Genomic DNA, 5,855 nt, shown 5'->3' with positions numbered 1-5,855 from the left:
AAGAAACAGCAATAGCTCATGTTCCCTCCTACCGTGTCATACTACACAGGCTAATGGCAATAGTAGTCATTAACACTTAATTAAATGTCTGGATTTACTGAAGCGGCGCCAAATGGCTGATAAAATAAGCGGTGGGCAGAAAGGCACGTGACTTTCCTTTCAAGCAACTTTTCCAATCAACACCCAGAGGAAAATGTTTGTTATTTTGTGTGTGTGTGTTGTGTGCAAACTGTTGTTTGTGTGTCTGCCTGCTATGTTGTCTGTGTCTGAATTAAATGGGATCATGCACGGTGTACTGTATGTAGTATTGTGATTGAAACAGTTGATTAGATGCGTGTGCATACCATCAACTATAAATCTCCAGGACAGCTGATGTCTGTATTGAAAGGTCTGCATGAGGGATCCGGTTGTAAATGAACACGGCCCACCCCCCACAACAAGCCCACAAACACACACACACACACACACACACACACACACACACACACACACACACACACACACACAAGGTTCTCAATGCACTAACACCACCGGCTAAAACAGCTACCAAGTCTGGGAGCAGTTGTACCACTATCCATAAAATGGTATTGCATGACGTGACAACTTCTGACAGGGACTTACTGTATACTGAAGTAATCTTTTAGGCTTGAAGGGGAGGGTCTTGGTGATATGACACCCTGTGCCAAAAGGAGCCCATCTGGGGAGTCATTCGGTTCAGGGGCCTCAGAGGGACAACCCATATATTTTTTGTCCCATTTTCAAATCCAGCAGCCACTCTTCAGGTGATGAGAAACTTTGGCAAGCAAAGCCCCCAAATAAGAAAACACGCCACATCCCAAAAGTGTAAGAAGCAGATGGGATAAATAAAACATTTTTTGCCACAGTGAGAGGCGATGTGACAGAGGGAGAGAGATTTCTTGCTTCATGTTGGCGGGCAGAAACTTTTCTTTTTTTTCTCGGGATGAATCAACATTTCCTTAATGCGCCTGCGCAAGGTGTATCTGACAGTACATCCTCTTTATAAAACGGCCCCCCGGGAGTTGGCCATCCGATGTGTCATAGCAAGTGGGCTTGTAATCCAGGTGCGTTAGTTACAGTATGTGGAGGAGAACATGGGGACATCGCAGAAGTACCGTGTATGCTAGCTGTATCTTACATATGAGCCTACAGTAACTGTGGAGAGAACTAGGGAAAGAGGGCGGCAGGTAGCCTAGCAGTTAAGAGTGTTGGACCAGTAACTGAAAGGCCTCCGAGCCGACTAGGTGAAAAATCTGTCGGATGTGCCTTTCAGCAAGGCGCTTAACCCTAATTGCTCCTGTAAGTCTACTAAAAATGTAAATTAAATGGCAGGATTCTACTGCAGATAATGTCTGCAATCAGTGGCTGGGAATATGGACACTTGCACAATCCATATCCTTCCACTTTACTGCTCATTAGTTAATGCAGACTATTGTCTCAGCATGGAAACAAACATCCACGTACTAAAGTGAATTAGTAGTAAAAGTAGTTTGATACTTGTTTATTTGCTGCTGTTATGGCAATCCTCTGCTAACACTTAGCCATGGCCCGATTATGTCACCTGGACAAATGTCATAAACCATAATTATATGTTGAATCCCTTTCTCCCTGTCTTTCTCTCCGGGGAGACAAAAAGAACAGGTAAAAGTCATGAAAGTGTGTTCAACAGAGCCGCGCAGTTGAGCTATCGGTGTTGAAGGATAATTAAAAGGGGGGAAGAGCTTTGCAGCAATGTGGAGTTAATGCTCTTCCGCCACTCAGCAAGCACACGAGCCAGAGCTGTCTTTCTCCAACTAACTAATATCTTGTTGATGGATGCAAGGCAAGCAAATAGACTCCAGGAGTAGAACTCAGGGAGAAGACGGGAGAAAATTGTCAAACGGTGGGCAATTTATGAAATGGGACTGCTGCTGCCGGGAATGGATGGCGGGAAAAATACTTACCTGGGACTAATGCGTGAAAAAGACGTGAAAAAAAGAGTGACGATAGTGAAAGTTGAAAATCCCCTTTCCCAGAGAAAAACTGAATGTTCCCTCACATCTCCTAAAGCACTAGTCTCATGAATGCCTCAGCCAAGTTGCAATTCAACCTGGAAGGGTTAGCTGAGCTAGTAGTGGGAAATACATGCTGCAATGTCAACTTGTTTTCCAGTTGCTGTGAGGGATTTATGTATTTTTCGCTCTTGCCACTGGCAGTATGATGCTCCTCTTCTTGTTAGCACGTTCCCACTGTACCGCTTAAAATGGACAGGTGCATGCATGATCAAATACATTCCACTGCCTTCCTGCTTGCTTTCAAAGTCACTGCTTTTGTCTTTTCATCTTGTAAAAAAAATACTGTAGTGCCTCACTAGATGATGATGAATTATGTAACATGTAAAGAAATGTGGGTGAAACTGCTATGCTTTTTGTAGTGCAGTGATGTCAATCATGTGTGTGATCTTGCTGTGCTACCTCAAGGGTATAGTTGACTTTCCTCAATCAAACAAGGTCAAATAGGAGACGACTTCAAAACATCTACCGAGACATGACGGCTTCACCATTTTAAAGCACAGCTAAGGAGATTAGACGTGGCGATATAAATTCATATTTAAGTAACATCCATATTAATACTTCATTCATAGTTTGATGATAAAATAACAATGGCCTCAATATTGCAAGCAGACAGACAGACATTTCCATGTTAGCTATTCTTTTCATTTACAGCATGAGATAGCTCTAACTAAATATGGTGAACACCAGAAAAACTGCTACACGAGGGCCACATTAGCGCAGCCAAGCTAAATCTTGCCATCACTATCCACAAAGATAACTTTAATGCTGACCTCTCTCTGCTATGCAAAATATAACCCTCAAATATGGTAGAGTAACTTTGAATAACACAGCTTGAATAATACAGTATATTCATGGTTAACAATATGTAATTGCCTGCATGTAATTGTGTCTACATCATGATTGACTCATTGTAGTAGTCCATATTGATGAGTTACACTATCCTCCCTCCATGTCCCCGGGGATGGAGAGACCTATAACGCTATCACATTACCTTTATGGTCATTCTCACTTAACCCTGTGTCACTCTGCTGTACAGCGGAGAGATGTATGACTTTCTCTTGCCTTCTTTCGCTTTTCACAACTGCCTCTCCTGAGTGTATAGGAAGCACAATATTAACGGAAAGGTGGTTTTAATGGTTGAGACCAACCAACAGCTGTTTCATTGTAAGGTCATTTAATTAGTTGACTTTTGATTTGATACACTGCCATTGCACATCGCACTGATTTGATCGGAGTTAATATTGAGAGACAGGATTACGCGGGATAAACCACTCAACACTCTCCATGAAAAAGAATGCAACACAGAGTGTAGTAAATGCTGCGGATTCACATGACATTGATGGAGGGCAAACAAACATGCCACCTCTCAGTGCAGCAGTGGGCAATACTATGTATGTCAATCAGCAGTGATTCCACAATAATATTTGACATGTAAAGAGTCTATCCAATGGAGAACAGCGAGTGCATGCATGCATACACACCACACACTCACTCTCTCTCTCCGGACATGACACCACTGGAATAACGTTACACCCCCAAGTGATGATTTTGCACATACATACAGTAGCCTACACACCCCAGCCCCTCCCAATGTACCTCCCTAACACAAACAGCAGCACCTTTCAAGAGAAGTTTCCCCACATGTTCTGTGATATTTAACATATAAAAAAAAGGGGGAGCATCACAGCATCGTTTTCATCAACCATGTGGACAACAGATATGCATCAGGGATGGACAACTGGCGGGCCGCGGGTGGATTAACTGGATTAACTACTTAAAAATATATATATATTAGGGTTCTCAACTTACTGTTAAGAGTTAGAATAGTAGAATACACAAGGTGCAATTTCAAGTTTGTCTCTTAGTCACTGACAGTCACTCAATTAGCCATGTCAGTGGGAACAATTTTTATTGGTGAGTTACGTCTAGCCAGCTATCTAAACTTCTAGTAATCGTGTCCCGAATACCGACCGGGCATGCAGGGCACGTGCCCAGGGGCCCTGACCTCCATGGGGCCCCCATGGATTTTGTTAGTCACTCTCACTCAGATATCATATTAGCATCACATAAGTCATGGCAAAATGTGTAGAATTGCAGGAAAATTGCTTTAAAAAGGCTAAATTGTATCTCCACCTCATGGAAAAATGAGTAGAATTGTATGAAATTTGGTATAACATTTCAAATGTTCACTTTGCCACAGAGAAAAATGTTTACAATTCTTGGAAATGTACTTTAAAACGTGAATGTTTCTCTCTGTCGTGAAGACAGGCCAGTAAAATGTTTGGCTGTGAGGTGGGGGGGCAACCAAATCTTGCTTAGGGTCCCCAAAAGGCTAGGGACAGACCTGGCTAATGGTATAATGCATTTCGTTAAGTCGTTTAACTGCACAAATAGAATGCACAAATCAGTTGACGGCATATGTGGTGGGTATGAGTTTTGGTGCCCCCCCCATCAAAGTTGCCCATCCCCGGCATACATGGACCACCTCTCCCGATCTCTTTGGGAGATAAACTTCCTTATCTAGCCTAGGCTATTTAAGGCAAACATTTAATATTGAAAAGGGGAGTCCTGTAGTGTGCAGGCAGCTGAACAGATATCTTCATATATGAGCAGACAACATAACACCAGGGGCATAGTGAAGCATAGTGAACAAGTGCTCGTCTGAAAAGCATCCGACATCGTACTTCCATGATGAGCTGAAATGTCTGCTCATGGCATGTCAATAATAACACGTCACAATACATAATTTGCTAATATATTGCTTACACAACTCATGAACCCGACACTTCTAAAAGCCTGTAAAGTAGGCAACATCTCTGCAGATAACAATGCGTGAAAAAGTCTAAATGCTACTTACTATATACCCCAGCTGATGAATTCAAAAGCCTCGGTAACTGTAATTAAATGACAAAAGGGAGAATAAATGATAAGTGATTGAACTGTACACTCATGTCGGCAAACTGGGATTTATCAATTGTGATAGCCTGACCTCTTTCTATGCGACGCAAAGGACCACTTACCAAGGCGTTCAGATCAAATTCCTTAGGAAATCCAGAGGAGTCTTATCTTCCTTCTCTCCAGTCAGAAAACAGCAATGGTTTCTTATTCCAAATAGACTCCAAGTGAACTGAAAGAGAGAAGACACCAAAACAGCCACAACAAATTCCGTTAGAATCGAGGTTNAAAATAAACATTTGTGCAGCACAAAAAAAAAGGCTATTCATAATATAGGGTGAGGAGGAGAGTAGGTACCTGCTCCGTTTCTCGCTGTCGAAGGAAACAATGAGAGCGGTAATGAGACAGACTGAAAAGTGCGAGCTAAGCTTTCTTTAGAAAGCAAGCGCTGCTGCTGTCAAATTGGAGCCTACCACTCCTGGCGACCGCTGGAAAGCGAGCGGCTCCGAGCGCGCGAGCGAGAGAGGGATGCGCGAGGAAGACAGCATCCCAGATAGATACTTTCCACACACACTCGCGCACACCCCTGCATTTCTCTATCTAGCCACTTGATGGCCGGCTAGTAGAGCAACTAACTCGAGTAGGATTTGTTCTCCCCCCCCCCTAAGCTCCCCGTCAACGATCCACAGACAATAAATTGTTTGGCCTATCTCTTGATTTCTATGTCGAGAATAAATCCATTAGAAATTGATGTGTTACGCATATCAAACGTCTCCCACGGCAGCGCACTGTGCTTGTTTTGCTAAAATGACATAAAGCAGATATTTGAACCTGGGAGGCAAACTGCTTGTTCAACCTTTGCGCGCAACTATCCTAGACAATTAACCA

The 5,855-nt window shown here is 42.9% G+C and overlaps 1 protein-coding gene across 1 annotated transcript in view; it reads right to left on the bottom strand.

The window, feature by feature from the left end:
- Positions 1–5,415, bottom strand: part of LOC111954133 (receptor-type tyrosine-protein phosphatase delta) — a 612,441-nt gene extending 607,026 nt beyond the window's left edge. The window contains exons 1-3 of the mRNA XM_070435959.1: positions 5,325–5,415; positions 5,093–5,199; positions 4,930–4,966 (exon numbers count right to left, since the gene is read on the bottom strand). The gene's annotated coding sequence lies outside the window, so the exon portion shown is untranslated. The remainder of the gene's footprint in view (positions 1–4,929; positions 4,967–5,092; positions 5,200–5,324) is intronic.
- Positions 5,416–5,855: the final 440 nt, after the last annotated feature.

This window comes from Salvelinus sp. IW2-2015, linkage group LG3 (genome assembly GCF_002910315.2).
Source record: "Salvelinus sp. IW2-2015 linkage group LG3, ASM291031v2, whole genome shotgun sequence".
Lineage (NCBI taxonomy): Eukaryota > Metazoa > Chordata > Actinopteri > Salmoniformes > Salmonidae > Salvelinus > Salvelinus sp. IW2-2015.
The sequence above is the reverse complement of the archived record's forward strand: the minus strand, read 5'-3'. Positions and strand labels throughout refer to the sequence as shown.